The 22717-nt window shown below is 33.3% G+C and overlaps 1 protein-coding gene across 2 annotated transcripts in view; it reads left to right on the top strand.

The window, feature by feature from the left end:
• Window positions 1-22717, top strand: part of THBS3 (thrombospondin 3) — a 948644-nt gene that overhangs the window by 180512 nt on the left and 745415 nt on the right. The gene's annotated exons all lie outside the window — the stretch shown is intronic.

Genomic DNA, 22717 nt, shown 5'->3' with positions numbered 1-22717 from the left:
AATGTATTCTGCCAATAATATGTTAACATTCCACATGTTTTGAATAATTCCTTTCTACAAAAAAACTACTAAAGCTCATAAATAACAAAAACAAATACAATTCTACAACTATAATGATATATATATATATATATATATATATATATATATATATATATATATATATATATTGCTAATAAAACACAACCTACCATGGTTACCAAAGTTCCTAGTTTTCTCATTGACTAGACAAACTACTGTACTGTCTACCAATACCTAAAAATTAATTAAAAAACTAGCCAGAAGCTACAGTGACTTACAAATAATTAATATAATATTATATATATATATATATATATATATATATATATATATATATATATAATCAAAAATAATAAGAGACTAATAATTTAGTTATATATTTTGAAATTTAAACTGTTCCCCCATTACTACATAAAGGTTTAACAATCCTCTTGTAGTAATCACAAATAATAAATAATATAATCCAGCAAATAGTGTACAGTACACCTTTTTAAGTAATAGTATTATAAATTACCCATTAAATATTCCTAAATTATTCGCTCATTCTACATTATTATAACTAAATTTCTAAAAAGGTATAACAGAATGGGACCTAAAGAGATAAAGACATCTGTAAACTTATGAGTGACAGGTAATCTTAACTATGCTAAACTATAATAAAAAGGGAAACTGATGTACATATATATTTATCATGCTAAAAGATACACACATAATTTAAACATCTAATAAAAGTTCAAGTTCTCAATAAATTTTTAAAGTACAAGTGTCTATATCTCAAAATTGTGCAACACTCCTAATATGACAAATAATCAAAATATATAAAACCCTTTAGTTTATTAAACTGCTTCATAAAAATATTTACATTACTGAGGCTGAAAATAATGTATTGCTATTTCTGTGGAGTCAAAACATATTTGCAGTCTATATTGTATTCAGAAATTAGAATGTGCTTATTTCAAATCTTATTCTCCCATCCCAGGATCAAACACATTGAAAAATCTGCTTTAATTTCTATCAAAATGGAGGTACTGATTCAGCAATATAACACTCAAATTTCAACTTTGACTTATGAAATGCAATATTTAAGGTAGATAACCAAGTCCACACACTACTCAAACCAGGAACCAAAACCAGAAAGGAAGCAGTTACTATAAAGGCTGCCTTCCGAATACTCGACACCTCCAATAACTCCACCAAATATGCCAAGGTCCACCACCGTTGTAAATATAAAAAGTTTTATTACAAAAATAATCAGAAAGTCTAACATGCCATGAATATCAGTACGGATTTAGCGCTTTCGCCTCCCACTGGAGACCTCTTCAGAATCAGCACATGACATATTTTTATTCCTTATATAGTACCCATAAATCCGTTAATTAATTAACAAATTGAATAATAAGTAAATCCAATTGATTAAAAGATACACATATAATCATATTCACTGGTGTACGTGTATTAGAAATATACGATGGATGCTTGTAGACATCCGTAAAATGAACTAAGTAGTTTACATTTGTATACCCCTAGTAAACATATATAACATATAACAAAAACGTATATTTGAGGTACACAAATTAGAATTACACAAATTAGAAAATTAGAATATTAGAAAATTACGTTGGTGAAGGCGAATGGGGCTGGCTACCTGCTAAATATATTCTGTAATACTAATACATGAAAGTAATAGTTCATCATTGTGTTTGTAAACTGGAAATAAACACACTTTCATAATATATTATATATTATATAAAAATTTTGTATAAAAAATGTTGTATAATAATATATATAAGAAGTATATGTATATTGTATATAAAAAACATATATATTGTATGTGAATTGTATATAAAAATGATGAATTCAGTTTTGTGAATGAACAGTTAATAGTAAATGTAGTGAATATATGTAAAAAATGATAAAAATTATTAAAAATGTATTAAAAATATTGAAAATATTAAATATATTGAAATATATGTTGGAATATGTATTGAAAATGTATTCAAAAATAGGTAAATGTATATGTATATATAAAACCCCCCAAAATAAATATATATATATGTATATATATATATATATATATATATATATATATATATGTATATATATATAAAATATATATATATATATATATATATATATATAATATTATAAATGTTTTGAAGGATAGTACAACCCAGTTAAAGGGGTAAAAAACTGTTGACATTACACGTAAAAAGCATGCATAAAAACACCAAGTGCTAATACAAAATAAATATGATATTAATATTGATGTTGATATTAATCTACAGTGGGCAGCTGTTAAGGGAAGTACATTGAATGTGATAAAAATATTGTGTATGGTTAAAAATATATGGTTAAAAATATATGAAGAAAATATGAATAAAAGAATAAAATATATGAATAAAATATTGGTGTTGAGTTGGGTGTTTATTTTCTCTTGGGATCTTCTGCTAATAACTTAAGGGCAGGTGTAATGGAGATGTGATCATTCAACCCCTTACCAAAACAGGCATCCATTTTCAGTTGCCAAATCATTTCCCTATATTCTGTCTTGTCTCCCAATCTCCACCCCTTTCCTTTTGTTCCACTTCTTCCAACACCCAAAATTTAAAATCAGCCTGCTGACATGTTATTGAATGTCTATACAATGCATTGTTCACATCTTTTTTGTTAATGTCCCTCGTGTTCATATATTCTCTTTCTTAAATGCCTAACTGTTTTCCCCACATAAAATGCCCAACAGTACTTACAAAATGCTAAATAAATCACCCCTTTTGTATAACAACTACTGTATTTTTTGGATTTCAGGGTCATTCTTAAACTTGGGATCCACACGCACTTAGTATCTGCCATAAATGAACACTGAGAGCATCTCCCGCACCTATATGTACCAATTCTGTTGGATACAGTTTCACATGCCACTATATTTTTCTTTTTCTCAAAATATTTTTTAAATTTTGATTCCTTCTGTAGCTATAAGTCAATTTGTCCTGAAAAACTGTAACTCTGGTCGGCAAAGTTTTGAAAAACTCCCATGTGTCATCAATACATTTCTTAAGCCATTTTATATTTTTAAAATAAGTTAAAGTTAAAAATGGATTTGTGGTTAAATTGTTGGCCATCTTTCTCCTACAATCGTTACCCTCTACTGTATTTATCACTTTTTCTCTATATAGTAGCGGTCTATATTGTGTCTCTCTTTTATCTATAACATTTTGTTTTACCTTCTTAATAAGGTCCACAGGGTATCCCCTCTCTTGAAACATATATTGTAGTTTTTCCACCTCTAGGAGAAGATCATCTCTTTCAGATGTCATCCTTGCTATTCTTATCATTTGGCCCTTTACGATATTCTTCTTTAATAATTCAGGGTGATCACTATCAAAATGTAGGTAGGTGTTGGAGTGGTATTTTTTCCTATAAATCATAAATTTGTATCTGTTTAGGGCATAATCATTTTGTAACTTGATATCTAAAAAATTAATCTCATGTTTATTAATATCATGCGTGAACTTTAAAAAAATTGTGGTATTGTTAATATACGTTATAAATTCGTCAACAAGGTTTTCAGGTCCATTCCATATAATAAAAATATCATCCAGAAATCGGTAGTAACTGTTCACATGTTTAAAAAATTCACTTCTGAACAAATACTGTTTCTCCCAATATAACATCACAATGTTCGCGTATAAAGGGGCACAAGCCGAACCCATCACTACTCCTTGCTTTTGGTGGTATACATCCCCTTGAAAAAATATGTAGTTGTTTTTTAACACTAAGTCTACGCATTCCAATATCAATCTGAATTCATCATTGGTCACCAAGTTCATCTCAAGTATCATCTCCTCAAACCATTCCATACCAGTACTGTGTGGTATGACCGAAAACAAATCTTTAACATCTACTCTTATAAAAATACTGTCTTGGTTATATGGATCATTACTCAGTTTTTGTAAAAAATCCCATGAATCCACCAATATATGTGTGTACTTGGTGTGGAAATGTTTTAGCTTAGTATCCACATATATTGCTAGGGGTTGAGTCTTAGATCCTTGTGATGACACTATAGGCCTCATAGGGGGATCTACCACATTTTTGTGGATTTTAGGAATACCAAATAGGGCCGGAATTATTGGTTTTTCAACCTTCAAAAAGTTGTATAACTGACTATCTATAAGGCGCTGTAACAAGTTATCTTCTAAGATATAATTAATTTTCCTATAGGCCATGTTTATTTCGTTTCTAGAAACCAATGTGTATGTACTGTCGTTGTTTAAAATTTTCAACATCCTATTTGTGTAGTCCCATTGATCCATAATAACCACTCCCCCTCCTTTGTCTGGTTTCATCACTCATATCCTACAGTTGTCCCCTAAATCATACAACAACCTACATTATTCTTTTGTTAAATTACTACCGTATTCCTGTTTTGTTTTGTTTGTATTCAGTTCTAATTTTTTTAATAAGAGTAGTCTCAAAATGTAAAATATCCTGGTGAAGTGGAGGGTTGTAAATACTACTCCTCTGTAACTTATTAACCACAATGTTACTTGCTTTATCTTGTTTAAAGATATGCTTGAAATTCAACTTCCTAGTGAAGGTTTTAATATCAAGAATAATATTTTCTATTCCCGGTTTTTAACAGGCACAAAAGTAAATCCTTTGATAAATAATTCAAAGTACACCTCATTGATACTAATATCTGTAGAGTTAAAAATGTTAAAACCTTTTAATGAGTGAATAATAAATTCAGCATTTTCACCAGGATATAATTCGTCATTGTTGTTCAAGCCTGTATTAGTGTAATTTACTATCTGTAAGTTCTCCTTGTGTATCCTTGTTGGTGCTGACTCTCTACTATCTGTGCATAGGAGGGTTGTTGCTGAGCCCTGTTCCTCAGCCTCTCTGACCTCCTCGGGCCTTCCACATCTAAAGGGATCCCCTCACTTGAGTTATTTCTTTGTTCATCATAAAACTCCTGTTCATAGGATTGGTGCATATTTTGCCCCTGATAGTGATTGTTACCACAGTATCTATTGTTTCCATAATGTGTGTGTTTATAGGATTTATGTGCATTCACTACATCATAATTCCTAAATTCTGAATCCTGCCATTTACCACTAAAATTACTACTATATGCTGTCCCACATTTTTATTCATTCAAGTCCCTTTCTAATTTTGATAATTTGCGGTTGTAACTCCGTGATATAACATTATCTACATCATAAAGTGTTCTTGTAAAAACTGTTTTGTATTTTTCGACAGAAAAAAGTAAATCATCATTAATTTCTTTGAATAATCTATCTATTTCTTTTTTATCTGAATCCATCCTCTTTTCATTGAAGTTAATGAGTATTTTAAGCATAGCCAGCCCACATTCATTGAAAACATTGCTAATACTTTTGAATACTTCACCATCCATATTGTCATAAACATTGTTAGGAAATTTCTGAATCCTAAAACCCTTCGGGACAATTTTGTCCTTCAGGCATTGATTAAAATACCAGTTTTCTACAGTCAAATTCTTGTATCTCATAAGCAGTGATTTAAACATTTTATACTTCTCTTTATAGGCATTGGTTAAAATACCAGTTTTCTACAGTCAAATTCTTGTATCTCATAAGCAGTGATTTAAACATTTTACACTTCTCTTTATAGTCCAAACTACGTGTACCATCACTCTCTTGTTTGTTGTTCGTTCTGACAAAAGATTTATTCAACCAGGCATTGAAATCAATATTGTCATATTTCGAAAAATTATTAGATGTAACAGTACCTGGTCGCCCTCTGTCCCTATAGTGTCCATTACCAGAGCGATTACTCCCAAGTGTGCTTCCAACATTATTATCCTGCATATCAGTTCTCCTCGTCACACCATTTGCTTCGTTGTTGGTGTCTGACATCATGTCCGGGTTTACATGGACCCGAGGACTGCTTTGCGCACAGGGAATATCGTTCCCCGTGTTGCCTGAAGAATTGGTGGATTGTGAGTGGTTCTGAATCACACAAACCAACTCACTCAAAAGACTGGACCCATCCATACTGTAGTAGGAGCGGAATGTGTAAACCAAAAACTCATAGGAGACTCCTCGAAACCGCTTCACAAAAACAAGACAAACAACCAAGTCCACACGCTACTCAAACCAGGAACCGAAACCAGAAAGGAAGCAGTTACTATAAAGGCTGTCTTCCGAATACTCGACACCTCCAATAACTCCACCAAATATGCCAAGGTCCACCACCATTGTAAATATAAAAAGTTTTATTACAAAAATAATCAGAAAGTCTAACATGCCATGAATATCAGTACGGATTTAGTGCTTTCGTCTCCCACTGGAGACCTCTTCAGAATCAGCACATGACATATTTTTATTCCTTATGTAGCACCCATAAATCCGTTAATTAATTAATTAATTAATAAATTAAATAATAAGTAAATCCAATTGATTAAAAGATACACATATAATCATATTCACTGGTGTACGTGTATTAGAAATATACGATGGATGCTTGTAGACATCCGTAAAATGAACTAAGTAGTTTACATTTGTATACCCCTAGTAAACATATATAACATATAACATATAACAAAAATGTATATTTGAGGTACACAAATTAGAATTACACAAATTAGAAAATTAGAATATTAGAAAACTATGTTGGTGAATTCATCGTTTTTATATACAATTCACATACAGTATATATGTTTTTTATATACAATATACATATACTTCTTATATATATTATTATACAACATTTTTTATACAAAATTTTTATATAATATATTATGCAAGTGTGTTTATTTCCAGTTTACAAACACAATGATGAACTATTACTTTCATGTATTGGTATTATAGAATATATTTAGCAGGTAGCCAGCCCCATTCACCTTCACCAACGTAATTTTCTACTATTCTAATTTTCTGATTTGTGTAATTCTAATTTGTGTACCTCAAATATACATTTTTGTTATATGTTATATGTTATATATGTTTACAAGGGGTATACAAATGTAAACTACTTATTTCATTTTATGGATGTCTACAAGCATCCATCGTATATTTCTAATACACGTACACCAGTGAATATGATTATATGTGTATCTTTTAATCAATTGGATTTACTTATTGTTCAATTTGTTAATTAATTAATGGATTTATGGGTACTTTATAAGGAATAAAAATATGTCATGTGCTGATTCTGAAGAGGTCTCCATTGGGAGACGAAAGCGCTAAACCCGTACTGATATTCATGGCATGTTAGACTTTCTGATTATTTTTGTAATATAACTTTTTATATTTACAATGGTGGTGGACATTGGCATATTTGGTGGAGTTATTGGAGGTGTCGAGTATTTGGAAGACAGCCTTTATAGTAACCGCTTCCTTTCTGGTTTTAATATTTAAGGTAGTCTTGGTGAACCTAATAACATACATGTAAAAGCTTCAAAGTTCACATGACCAAGCCTCAGATTTCAGCTTTGAGGTTATTTTCAAATATTTTATATGATTTTTTTATGTAAATCATATGAGATCTTGTATATTCACATTTCTGCCATATGCAGGTATATGTAATAGACAGCTTTCGTATAAGCAGTTTGTTATGTAAGTATATTTTTCTGTCTTATTTTCCCACTAATATTCTACCTTAGTCTACATATCTTGTATTTCTAAAATCTCCCCATTAAATAGCTATTTAATCATCAGCTCTCTGTTAAAGATTATAATATGTGTCTATATTTAACTTATTGATACTGCTCTTTTATTAATCTTAAATATTTCATTCTTTGTGCATTTGCATATTATTCAAAATATGGTTGCTATATTAATTCTAGTATTACAAGTAGGGATGTAGACAATGAATTCCATTTTATACTCACAAATGCTTATTGCAATTCCCAACCAACCTGGCATTTAAAAAAATGGTCACTTCACTCAAGCTGTTGCTTCCCAGACCTTGATGTTTATTTTAACTGCTCATTCAAAAACTATTTAGCAATGTTATTTTTAGATTTGTAATCCTTTTTGTAAGCAAGCTATGTAGATATTGCTGGATACATTAATTTAGACTGTTATAGACATAATATGACTTGATAAAGACCCAGTTTTTCTGAATGATGTTCAGAAAAACAATGTAATGTGTAAAGTAGAAAGTGTGTGCCTGGCTACACCCTTGATTACAACCAATTCTGACTATAATTCCTTCTTGTTTAATTTGAATGTGTGTTTTAACCATTGTGAAATGCTGTTCTGATCTAAGCTTCACATCCTGACATCAGAATTTGATTACGTGTGAAAATGACAACTCACATCACACAGCAACTGCTAATTTCCTTTGTAAGTTTATCATTCTTCTTAGTTCTTTTAAGATGTTATAATCAATAGCAAACATCTAGCTTTACTTTCCATTAATATGTATAGTGAGAGTTAAGACTACAACATAAACTGTTAATATTCAGCAAAATGTAAGCAAATTATATGTTAGCAATGGTGGTTCAGTATAAAACAGTACTGTAGCTTTTGTTTTACCAATTCTTCACTTCTAAGAAAGCAAAAAAATGATGGTATTTTGAGTAGATTTCTTACATATATACTCAAGAAAAAAGAAAGAAAAGGAAAGTTCCTTTCTGTTTTTACAGACATCAGTGATGATTTTTGACTTAGATAGAACAGCTCAAAGTGGGTAGAATCCAGGATTCTGATACAAATGGAACAGTCCTTTGTTCTCAAGCTTTCTTTGTCTGCTTGCTTCACAAATGACCTGTGAAAGGAATGTGTTACACAGGAACAAAGAAAAGAATATCACTGGCACTAACACTTCTAATTAGCATATTACTTAGATCTGACATTCAGGTAACCCAGCAATGCACATACTAAGCAAAGATGAACAAATAAAATAAAATGCTTAACTTATATAGTCTTAAAGTTAACAATTCTATTGCATACCATTTAATGAATGACATTCTCTTTCAAGAAGTATTTGTTTAGCATTTAGAAATCCATGTTTAAATTTTACTGAAATATATTAAGTCTTTCACTGCAAATATTGTAAAACACTAGAACTGCCCAATTATATTCATCATCATCAAAATGTTTTAGCTTAAAATATAAATATATACTTAGACATGTTTTTTTCTAAATCCAGTACAAACCTTTTACTTAAAGGGCAAATCTATTTTTTTCGAAAAATAAGAGTCCTGCAATCAGAAAATAAGAGTAATTTGTTTTAAGCTTTTTAATTTTAGAAATAATTTTCCAGGAATTCAACTCACTCTGTCTCTACAGTGATATAATGTTCCCCTCAATTTCTTTAATATTATTAAGGATTTTATTGCAGTTAACCAAAATGGATGCCTCCTCCAGCATGTTGAATATTTTGGTTTCTTCAGAAAGAAATAATTTGATCTTTGGTGGAAACACCAATGTGGCTTTAATATTGTTCTTTTTAAGTTCCTTGATCAGTGATAAATAGGATTTTCTTTTATGTATTACTTTACTGGAATAATCATTGTCAAATCTGACTACATGTAGGTGGACTGGATTATGTTGTTTTTAATATTTGACCTTTTTCTAAGCTAGACATGAACTTAACTGTAATTGAACATGGTGGTGAGTTTTCCTTCTTAAAAGGTGCTGCTAGAAATCTATGTGCTCATTCAATTCCAAATCATAAAGTTTCAGGAGATTTAATGTTTTAGCCAGATTGTTAAAAAGTTTATTATACTGTCTCCCTCACACTTTTCAGGTATACCATAAATTCTAATGGTATTATGTCTCAGTCTATTTTCTAAATCATCAACTTTCTCTGTAAGCCAGTTATTTTGTTTTAAAAGAAATTCAGTATGAGACTCACCTTAATTTATTCTTCCTTCCACCAAGTTTTCTAATGATCGGTCTGAATATTGCTGCAGGTCTTGATAGACAGCATGAATTTATCAGTGATACTGCTACACATTCTACCACTGGCAAAAGAATGTAAACTGCTAGGTTGCTAGTATGTATAACGCAGGAAAATGCCTATCTTTTCCAGTACTGCATATATTTTCCAGTACTGCATAAAATGAGACAGTAATGACGTGTGCTACATTGCTATAGGACATTTTCCTCCTAAAACATTGTAAAAGAACTCATTATTGACTATTGAAATTACTGCTCTTAGCTGAGGGTACTGAATGTTATCTAGGCCGTAAACAATATGCTACTAATTGGTTGCATATTGCTAATCCATCACATTCCAAGTACAGAGAGTCTATAAATATGTAAGATGGCCGAAAACATTCCTGATCTTTAATGCACATAATCCTTTCAATAAAATTACAGACTTATAAGCATAACGTTATTTTTATGTATTTATTTATTGACATTTGATTAAAACTATTCATTTTTTGCTTTCTCCAAGACTTGGATAAAGCCTTATATTCAAGGTAGAAAAATCTGCCTACCAAACTTTATCATATTCGGGAAGGACAAGAAAACACAGATGTTCATTTACCAAACCATACCATATCCAGGAAGTACAGGAAAGGGTGAAGAGAATGCGAAGTGGCCATAATAGTCAGCTGACTATTAGCGAAACTAAAGTACATTCAGCGGCATATGTTCCATAAGAGGAAGGTTATTGTAGTTTTGCTTCATCTTCATGGCAATAAAGTAATCAAGGCTGCCTGGGTGCATGTCACATCAGCCTGAGCCAAACACAGCTTCACTGATAATATCTCCTGATTTAAATCCTGTAACAATCTTGAACAATCCTTCCAAGGTAACATTTTTTGCAATACTGATTGTACCCTATTTCATCAGTGATTATGCTGCCTTATGATACTGTTAGTTGATTGCTGCAGCCACTTAAGTGGATACGATCACTAGAGCATCAAATGGCCTTGACTGGATATATGCAGCATCTCAGACTCATTTTATGGCTTCTGACACACTTCCACCATATTAAATAATCACCTGACACTTTTTCCTGCCTGGAAGCACAAGATATCTCCCTTTTTCCTAATACAGTCAAAATTGTCAAGAGCCTTCAAAACCTAGAGCTAGAGAAACTGACATGGATCTTCAAGTCAGTCAACTTCCACATATTAGATACTTAACATTCCACATATGAAGCTATAGCGTTGTCCATTAAGGCCTGATGGATATCAATTAATTGTAACTCTGCATGACTGGTGGTATAATTCTCCATAAAAAATAAATATATTATTGGTCAGAACTGTGTCTAACAGTAAACAAGTCACTTCAGTTCTTCAGGATGTCATATCCCTATATTTAAAAAGGTGTTCTCTTACAACTTGCACACCATATTCATTCAGAATGACAGTAAGTAAAGAGATGATATCTAACTTGACTAATAACCCTTGCTTATCAATGCTTTTTTGATATATATAAAACCTCTGTAGAAAATGAGCATTTTATAAAATGCTTCACATTTATAAGAAATGGTATCAGTAATTCCACCAAATGTTTTGAAATCGGCACAGTAATCCACCCATTTTCAGACACAATAGGTCTCACTTATGGATTCAATAGCTTTTTTGAACTTTAGGAAACCTGTATATTATAGAAATCCCTGGTTCAATAACATACATACAGTAATATACAGGCAAAGAAATGCAGTTTAATGAAGTTTCAAGTCATATGAAACAGTTTTTACTTTATAAAGCACATTATCAACAAATATTTTATTTGTCTTGTTAAAAGTACTTGTCATTCCTAGCAGAGGCATAATCCCATCTGTTCATTGACCCAACAGCTCTGCCTTTACCAGCCTGTTTAATAATTAATTTTGTGTTACTTAATACTTTATATAGTGTATCACTCTCACATTTAGATAAGATGCCATTTTAGGGATTAACTTTATTATAATGTTCACAGATTTGTTTCTAACGTTCACTATATAAAGGCTGTAATTACTGATTGATTCACAGGTACAAATAAACTAGATTTTTTAAAATTTGTGTGGCATACTGAGTGATTGTTCAGGAAGTTAACAACTTATAAGTTCAAATTCCTCACAAAAACTCTTAAGTGTTAAGTCTGTTATAGCATCTGATAAATCACCACAGGCAGTGGGAACAAATGCTAGTCCTTTCTTAATCAGTCTTTTATCTACTTTGGTTAGTGTTGTGTCTGACTGATTTAGAATTGAACTGTCTTTCACTACATCTCCTGGCAAGAACAACTGCTTGTTTGAGGACCAACTTGTCCTCTTTGACCTCTTCCTCAATTTGGAACCAAGAACAGAGCCGAAAAACGGTAAAACTGTTTTATTCTCCACAAGAACAGCAACAATACTGTTAAAAGGTGAACACCGTTAAAAGTTTAGCGCTTTCATCCATCAGGACATCATCAGAACTAAAAAAACAACAAAATAGGAATAGTAGTGGTATTTTGATTGGAACACAAGGAATGTTTAAGTGTGGGTGTTGTAAAATGTGTTCCTGTATATTGGTAGGGGGCCAGTTCTCCCTTAATGGTTATAAGGTCTTCATTAATAATTGTAACACAAGGTGGGCCATTTATGTCGCCAGCTGCTTAGACTGTCTGGAATATTACATAAATGCAGATATCTACCTCTGCCATTCTAGAATATGCAGGATCACCACTGGTAATCCCAAACATGCTAAAAATGATTAGCTGGACTACAGTGTCTCTGTGAGAGTGTGAGCAGAGTAGGTGTACATCAGTAGAAATATGCCTCTTCAAAGTACTCATGGTATCCTGATACAGGTGAGCTTTCAGTAGAGGCTAAGAAGATATTAAGGGACTTCACTTGGCTGAACTCCCTTATATTAAGAGACTTAACTTGGCTGAACTCCCCTTCATTGAAGGTTGGATGTCGAGCTGGCACCTTGGCATTCGTGAAAATCTACTGCCAATCATTAGCAGACCGGAGTTCCGCTGTGGCGACCCCTAACCGGGAAAAGCTGGAAAACAAACAACAACTTGGATGAACTCCAGGAAAGTGGCAGAAGGCTACAGTGGAACTGGAAACTTCTTTTCTTGGGAGAGTCACTAATTAGGAATGTAGGACTACAATGGTAGAGGAACAGTGAGATACAGTGCATGCTCATTGCTACAGCTGAAAGGATGAGGGGTTCAGGGAGTGTCACTAATTAGGAGTGTAGGACTTGAGTAGGAGAGGGACAGTGAGATGCAGTGTATGTTCACTGCTACAGCTGAAAGGATGAGAGGTTCAGGGAGTGTCACTAATTAGGAGTGTAGAACTACAGTGGGAAAGGGACAGTGAGATACAGCTGAAAGGATGAGAGGTTCAGGAAGTAAATCCTCTGGATCACAGAACCAGCTGTATAACATAGGAAGCTTTATGGACTGAGTATCAGAAGTGTGAGACAAGATCCTGTGGATTGCAATGTTTCAAAAGTGAAGTTTAAGTCCGACACAAAAGTGAGTGTTTAAATTTATTGTTACATCTTTAAAGCATTCTGTGAGGGCTTTACTCCTATACACCCAAGACATGGAAAGATGTGCCCTTCACACCACAGCTACTTGTATATATTAATTGTTACATTACTGTGCCTCTGAAGAGGGAAATACTTTGAGACACAGCAATCATAGACCTAATATATCTTCTCTCATGCTTGCACTTTAAATTCTGGTAATTAGAGAATCACAGTTAAAATTTTCAGAATTGCAAAATCACCTAGTTTGAAGTTTATGGCTATGCAGGTACAAGTGACTCAGGTGAAATAGGGATTAAAGCAGTGCAAAAAAGAGTTTGAGGAACTGGGTGACGTGCCGAAAGCCTCTGTCATTTTACTAGAATGTTCCATTTAACTCTTTAGTTTTCACCCTCTCACCACCTCCAGATGCATCTTACATACTGCACTAGCAATTGGGACCTATGCAATTTTAGTCTGCTCAGTTGTCATACTAGGCAATGCACCTGCAGATAATGGTAATTACATCCATTAAGTCTTCTTTGTGACTTCCTTGGTTTCTTAAGGAGCTGAGTTCTCCCAAAGTGTATGTTCTGTTTCCCTTTCTGAATTCACCGTATATTGGGCATGGACCTGTTCATAATTCCTCTGCATTGCAGAGTACAGCTTCATAAAAAGAGGCTGGCATTTAGTTAACAGCAGAGTCATTTTAGCCTGGTAAGGTCATTCACGTGCTGGGGCGCTAAGAAAATCCCTCATCATACCTCTCAAGTGTACAGATTTTCGCAGAATGTCCTTATTTTTGCCTCATATTTTTGTCTGTTTCTCATAAAATTGTGGTTTTCTGACAAATCATTGGCAAAACATTGAGGGTTGAAGTAAAAAAAATAATGACAGACATTTGAGTTTCAGACTTCACACTTCAGAAAATTCACGCTAATGCAAAATATGTTATTCTATCAACATTCTAAGTTTGTAAGAACAATATTTAAAAACTTTCCCTATTTTTGACCTTTTGTCCCCTCATTATTTATGGCTTTTCCAGATTTCTTGCTCTAAAAAGTTGAGAGGTATGTCCCTCATGCTGCCCATGGTCATTATATAAGGAGCTGCCATTAGTCGAAAGCTAACAGAAGTATTGTGATCAAGATATTCCATTACCTGTAGAGAAAAACAGTTCTCAAAAATAAAATCAGCAGAAGACCTAACTTAATCTGTAGTTAGATCAGTTGTACTTTACTGTAATGGACTTTGGGGCTTTATGTCTGCTGGATGGTTACACACACACACACACACACACACACACACACACACACACACACACACACACACACACACACACACACACATATCTATCTATCTTTCTATCTATCTATCTATCTATCTATATGTATGTATTATAAGATGACACTAGGAACACACATTGATGGTATTATGGGATGTCCAGTTCATGCATATTTGGATTTATGCTTAAAATGAATTCCTGATGGGATCCAGAGGATACAGATAATACACTCTTTTAAGAAAATTGACATAATTGCTAGTGTGTGCCATTTCTTGTGTTTCTGAATTAATGTGCCCACTTTGGCAAACTCTACTGCTTACACATAATTGAGTAACCTAAATTGTGCCTGTTAAAATTGGAAATCAAATTAAATTGAGAGGAAAGGGGGCTGTTTTCTTAACATATGTAGAATTTAATTTTGTGGTGGACTTTGAGGGTGAAAGTAGCTATATATTTTGTTTATTAAATTAAATGCCCATCCATTAAGTTCTTCTTTTCTTGTTATGTATTCTGAAACAGGTTAACTGTTAACTCTCTTAATTGCAAAATTAGGAGTTTTCTTATTTTTGTGAAATATATTGGATGTGTAAAAGAATGTATGTGCTTAAAGTAAAGTATTTATTTATATAATGGATTATGAGATTTAACATCCTATTAAAACAGAATTAAGTGTTGTGATACAAGTGATTTTATATATGTATATATATTGAAATAAAGCTTTATTTTTGGTGAGAAAAATGAATATGTAAGTTTTGCATTTTCTCCTGCCTCTAAAAAATCCTTTAAAAGGACTTGAGTTGCCATTATAAGCTACGTATTCATAACACAATAAATATATGTCCTTATGCAAAAGGTAATCACTAGCTTGAAAACATTTGTATAAACTAGACCTATTTCAAGTGCATGTTACCTGCCCTATATTGCTCATCTACAATAAGTGACTTCTGAAAATGCCATCTCTTACAAAACAAAATGGATGCAGACTAACCTTTGCTTTATTACATACGCAATCATTTTGACGTCAGCCCTTTGCAGATGCGTCTCTTTTTCATCATGTTTTTCTCCACCAATCCCAGACAGAGATAACACTCTTCTGTTCTACAGCACTAGACCCCCCCCCTCACCTGGTAGTGCATTCCAGACCCCTGTCTCCCTACTGAGTTGTTAAAGGCACTCACAGGAGTGGTAGCATATTCCATTGTTTACCAAAAACAGATAAGTAGAAGACATTTCTTATTTTCTGATTTTGGAAACAGATGATAAATGTCCATGAGAGAAGTGGAAGTTATGTTACATGCAGTACCAAATCAGCATATTAATTAGAGATTGACATTTAGTAGAACAAGAATATCAACAGCATGAAAACACTTCCAAACAGCTTAAATGAGCTGTAATATACAAAATATCAGAAAACAAAAAGAGCTACAACTGCTACTTCAGTGTTAGAACCTTCAATGTGCATAACTTTTGTTTCAGGTTTCTTTCCTTCTGTTCTTGTGTATTTGATATATTGGGACCCGTTTAGCTGTTTGGAGGTGTTTTCATGGACTGTTGATATTCTGTACAGCCATTCAGCATGCCATATGGAAGCCAGCATTATGGGAACACATCCTGGACGTACCTCTATGGATTTATTTCATCAATTTTTAGCAGTGATGGAGGATCCACTGTTGAACATATCTGTAGTATCAGCAAATACTGACAGTCATGGTGCGATCAACCAAGTATGTTTAACTTTAATACATACTCTTGAGAATAAGGTACAAACAATAGCACCAGTTAAGGTTTCCAGCTTATTTAGATATAGGGATAGTATCTAGGGGTCTTTGCATTGTGAAGATGTCCAGTTATAGTAATAAATATCAGGAGTTATTAAAAAGATGGCAAGAGCTGAATTTAAAGTTGAGTAATGACTACATGTGTCTGATTTTTAGTTTAATAAAACTGAAATGGAGCTGACAGCAGAAATTGATGTATTAGAAGATTGGATAGTGATATCCGTTTTCTGACTGTATCTAGTGAATTTGATAATATGTTGGACAGATTGAAGGTTTTTAAACACAAATTAATATTAGTAAAGAAACGTAAGCCCCAAAAAGATTGGGGTGACTTTAGAAATTCTAACATTTTTCATTGCCCTAAAAGCGAGCGACATTGATAGGCTGTCATCAGTTCTTGTAACTACTCCTGCTTCAGATACTCCAAAATCCAGTAAAGCTGTAAGAGACTTAGATCATTTCAAACAAGTTGGAAGCAAATAGCTTTCTGGTATTAGTACAGTAGGACTTGGTACAGTTAATGAAAGAGAAACTTTAATACAAAGAAATGAGGAAATACGTTTTTATCACCGCGTGTCAACCTACAGCTATCCATTCAAGTTTGGGAAAAGACAAAAGGAGCAATGTGCATATGAGGGATATATGTGAAAGGGGCAATCATGTACAGAAATGTCCACTGACCAGAAGTCAGTCCATAATCAACAGGTAAAGGCTGGCTGAACTGTTGTTAATTTATCCAAACGTTTTTCTGAAATAGAATTATCGATTTTGGATAAGGGCTTAATGTTCATCCCCTCAACAGATGATGACTTGAATGACTCTTTAACTGAATTAAAGCTGTTTGTATGCAATTTAGATTTAAAATTACTTTTTAAAACTGAATTTTCCAATGTTGGTGAAATGCCTAATAGACCTAGTACATTTGTACCTGTTAGTACCCCTGTGGTAAATGCTTTCTATAAAGTATATGAACAATAGTTCTATGATTTATATTTTAAACAGAATAGTATGAAGTATTATAATTTAAATACTGATGAGAGAAAAGCATTACATAGCTTGTGTGAACTACAGGATATAATTATTAAACCAGCTGATAAAGGTGGTATGGCAGTGATTATGGATCGTGAAAGTTATATAAAAGTCATGAATGATATTTTATTGGATTCAAATATGTTTTATGTAGTTGACAGAGCTTTTAGACAACATTTTATTTACAAGATTAAAACTTTATTATATGAGTTAATGATTGATAAAGGAATTATTGTTGAAATGTATAATCATATGTGCATATCAAACCCTGTTATTCCTTTGAGCTATGGTTTACCAAAACTGCACAAAGATAGAAGTAATCCTCCTATGAGATCAATTGTATCTGGAAATAAATGGGTAACAGTAGCAGTTTTCAAATATTTAGAAATGCAATTGAAACCACTCATAGGTTTCTGTAAAAGTTATATCAAAGATACTAATTTATTATTGGTCTCAGAATAATGAATTACAGAATTTATTTTTAGTTATGTTTGATGTTAAGTCTTTATTTACTGTAATACCTAATGACTATGGTATACAACAGCTTTTAGAGAATAGTTATGCAGACATAATTTTTCAGGAAGGAAAGTAGAATCTATATGCCTGTTATTGGATGCTGTTTTAAATAGTAATGTTTTTATATTTAATAATGAATGTTTTCATCAAAAGTTAGGGGTAGTCATGAGTACTCCCATGGCTAGCACATATGTGAATATAGCACTTTCGAGTTGGTAAGATGAGACTATATTTAATATTGATTCAATGCATACTCAGCATATAACATGCTATAAATGATTTGTCAATAAAACATTTTTTATTTGGACAGGTGATGATAGTGTGTTACATGATTTTGTTGAAAATTACAAACATCTACAATTTTTTATCCTTTGAAATTAATTTTTCAAGAACTGAGATGAATTTTTTAGATGTTATTGTATCTTTTAACAATGATATTTTTGATACTAGTATATTTCAGAAGAATTTCCAAACAACTAGATATTTGCACTCACAGAGTATGCATCTTAGATATACATACAGTAGTGTTGTGATAAGTCATCTATTAAGAGCAAGTAGGTTAAATACTTGCACAGATCATTTTTATAATGAAGGGTATAGTATGAATGATGATTTTTGTGAATAGGGATATAATAAGGATGTACCAAAAAATAATATGGAATATGTAGTTTCAAAACAAAATAATATAGGTAAACCATTTTTGTCAGATAAAGTGGAATCCTCTAGTAGCGATAGAAGAAATACTACTAGAAAGTTGAGTTATATTAGGAGAACTTTGCATATTAGCAATGTTATTATAAATAATTGGTCGATATTATATTCTAGTTTTTAAGTTACTAAATATACAGACATTCATCCTACTTTTATTTATAAGAAGGAAAGTAACCTGAAACAAAAGTTATGTTATAAAGATTTTATTCAGTTATATAAAAAGTATTAGGGTTAAAAGACGGTACTATACCGTATTACAATTGTCATTATTGTAAACACATAAAAACAGATACTAGTTTCATGCACCCTATTAGCAGAAAATAATTTATATTTAAAACTTCTGCAATTCATAATGCCCAAAATGTAGTATATCTTGCAAATTGTATGAAATGTACTAGTGTTTATGTAGTGAAAACCAAGTGTAAGTTGAAAGAAAGGATATGTTCACATGAAATGAGTGCTGTATACAAACACTTCATATTAAATGGCGATGAACATGTTTTTAAGTTTATAGTTATACAAAGGATTTATATAAACAAACATGGAGGTGATCTGATTACATTTACTGAATTTATTGAATATAAGTGGATCAATTATTTTAGAGCTGATCATATACCTGGTCTTAACATTGTGAATAGTGTAAAACTAGTTTTAAAAATTAAGTAGAGTTCTTTTAAGAAATGAAGTAATGTTTCTTTTAGAAATTCTGGGCTAAATTGATTTTGATTGATTTAATTATTTTATTGTATAATTGATTATTTATTGCTGGCATTTGTATATATATATAGAGAGAGAGAGAGAGATTTGACCTATTTTATTCTTGTATTGCACTGAAGAAGAGTTTTGTTTTTTGCTCTTCTTGTTTTTGTTTTTTGAGAACAGGAGTGTTTGTGAGGACATTTTAACAACATATAAGAACAGTTTTTATTATATTACAATTGGTTTAGTCCTTGTAGTCAGGCACAGTGACATGTACTCAAAGATGGCCTGCTGCAAGACTTGTAGATTGGTAAGGATATGTGCAGAGTGATTATACAATGAATGAGTGGTAGAACTTTAATGGACTCCTAGTCTACTGATCACACATAATTGACACCCACACTGTTATACAAGGGTTACTCGCTCCAGGGATTTTAACCTAGCCTCAGACATGAGAAAGGTCATGCTGGAGAGATATATACATCTTCCAGAAACTGTCACTTCTCTGGAACAAGCTTCCATTTCATGTGAAACAGCCCTTCCCTGACCCTTTTCAAATGCAACCTAGATCAGTGGATGGGTGACAGTAGATTCAATCCTGGGGTTGTGCCCATGTCCCTCCTGGACAGAGGAAGTCAGTATCAACTACCATAGACCATTACCTCTGTGAACGTCACTCACCTAGCCACCGAAAATTGGGGCAACTTGGGATAAATATTTCTAGGCTTGTAAGGGCTCTATGGCCATTAGCTTAGTAACCTTCTATGAACCTATGAACCAAAATACATAATGAATGTTACAAAATAGTGACTTTGTAAGGGGGGTCAAGACCCTGCTGTATTCTTTGCACCCAGTGGTTGTACCCAAAAATTTTGCAATATGTATCGGTTGAGGTTGCACAGCAGTGGGAAAGGAGAAGCTTCTTTGTCCCCACTGGTACACACCAACATGTATCAGACCACCTACATGGACTCCATGTGGAATAGAAAAGTGAGGAATGTAGACACATGTTGGCCATGAAAACTGGAACATATGTTGATAGGAAAATCTTGGACCTAGACACGAGACCTAGTTTCTGATTTGTTTTAGAAATTGTAGCATTCATGTTTTTATCAGTTTTGAGTCTGATATCAATACTCAGACAGAGAAATTTGGTAGAGCTTTCTTCTTACACTGGAGATATACTTAGAGAGGGTCCAAAATCAAAAGTGGATCAATGGGCAACCTTATCTGCCTTTGTGATTGTGTTAATGAACAACATGGACTTGTGGAGTTATGAAAACCCATGGAGATAAGTCAGCTCTGCACTACATAACAAGTTTACTCCAGTTCTAACTATACTAACAGATTAGTGTATTTCCCAAGAAAGAACATCTGCATATTAAACTAATTTATTTTACTTCTGTGATTCACATTTTAAATTGATAAATTTCATAAGTGTAATGAGCTGAGCACCAAGCATTGTGGGACAGTAATAGTAATTTGTAACATTTTGATGTTTGACAGACTGGGACCTCCTTTTTAGGTAACTGTTGAACTGTTTACAGGCACTTAAGGAAAGCCATTGGGTGGGTAAAACTTCAAGAAGGTGCTCGTGGTAATGAAAAGATTTTACCTGAGATGCTCACCAAGAGAAAATAGCATTATTTGCAAATGACACTGTATTATATTTAACTAACCCGGACAATACTATTGAATTTCCTAATAAACTCAGGATATAAAACCAATGAAACTAAGGCAAAAGCCACAGCAGTAACTTATGTGCTATCACATGACTAAATGTAGCAATATCACTACTTATGCTGTCACCCATACACACACATGTGCAGACATCCTCTTCTACATATGGTTCCTACAGACATTCTCACACTCATGTACGTCATGTACATCAGTACCATGAGCTGCCCATGTGCAAACCCGCTCTAGTCCTGGAAGTAATGTTTGGTTTGATGTGCTCCGAGTAGTTGTGAATGGATGCCCAAGTAGCTGCTTTCAAAATACGCCATGGTCTGGATCCACTAAGGAAGGACATAATTCTGGCAGTGTCCCTAACGCTTTGAGCTTTAGCAAAGCCTGCCAGTTTATTACCCTGGGATGAGTAGCAAAAATATGATGCAGTATGTTAGCCTTTTGGAGATTGTTTGTTTTAACATTGTCTGCCCCTCCTTTCCTTTAGCAAAAGAAACACACAACTGATGGGACCTTCTTGTATCTTTGGTTTTGTGCAAATATGTTAGTTGTCTGCACATCCAAGGAATGTAGTTCACTTTCTCCTTTGTTTTCTGGACTGGAGGAAAAAGAGGTAGTGGACTATTTTGGTTGAGAGGGAATTCCATCAGTACCTTAGGCATAAAGGAGGGATTTATTCTAAGGCTCACCCTAGTACTAGAAAACTAAGAATGGTTCCTTGCATGTCAGTGTTTGAAGTTCTAACACTCTCCTACTCAAGCTTATAAGTATCAACAGAGCTGTTTTCCAGGTCAGATACCTAATAGGGACTATGGCTACAGACTGAAAGGTGCTTAGATTAGTTTTTGATGGATGTACTACATATCCCAAAAAGGACCACGTCTTCTTTGTGGTGGTTTCAAATAATAAACATCCTTTGATGGGTAGGAGAATTGCGAAGGGCAAATCCAACAACAGGCAGGCTGAGATGACCATGAAATGAGCATTAACAGAGGTATAATCTAGTTATGAACTAAAAAGTTTATGCAGTTACTGGACTATAATGGATACAGGTGCTGTGCTTCAATACTGACTTCTTTCAAGAGAGCAACAGGAAAACCTCTTCTAATTCCATAAGTGGGACTTTCCAGTGGCTGGTTTTCTGTTCTCTTAATGAATATTGAGGGTGTTTTGTAAAATTTGTTGCCTCAGTGGCAATAGGATTAGATCACCCAGGTCAGGGTGTATTAGGGCAATCTTGTTTTCAGTAAGAAGGTATGCTAGCAATGGCAGTATATCTTCTTTCCCTTTGACATTTGCAAGAGAATGGAGAATAAGTGCTGTCTGGACCATAAAGGTGGTATCAACAGTTTCTTTGGCCTGTCATGTCTTACCTTCTGAATCACCCTGGGGAGCTTGGGGAACAGGGGCAGTAGTGTAGCTAGGGCAGGGTAAAGTGGGCAACTGCCCCAGGTGTAAAATGTTAGGGGGAGTGATCAACCATCTGTTCCATCATCGTGATTCCCAATCACTCTTTTGTGATTTGTGGTCAAACCTGGGCACTGCCGCAGTCTTTGTGTGGTCTAAACCACAGCAACTGCTGGCTACAGC

The sequence above is a fragment of the Protopterus annectens genome, chromosome 8.part0 (genome assembly GCF_019279795.1).
Source record: "Protopterus annectens isolate FY-2018-M chromosome 8.part0, PAN1.0, whole genome shotgun sequence".
NCBI lineage: Eukaryota > Metazoa > Chordata > Ceratodontiformes > Protopteridae > Protopterus > Protopterus annectens.
This window is presented reverse-complemented; position numbering and strand designations above follow the sequence as displayed.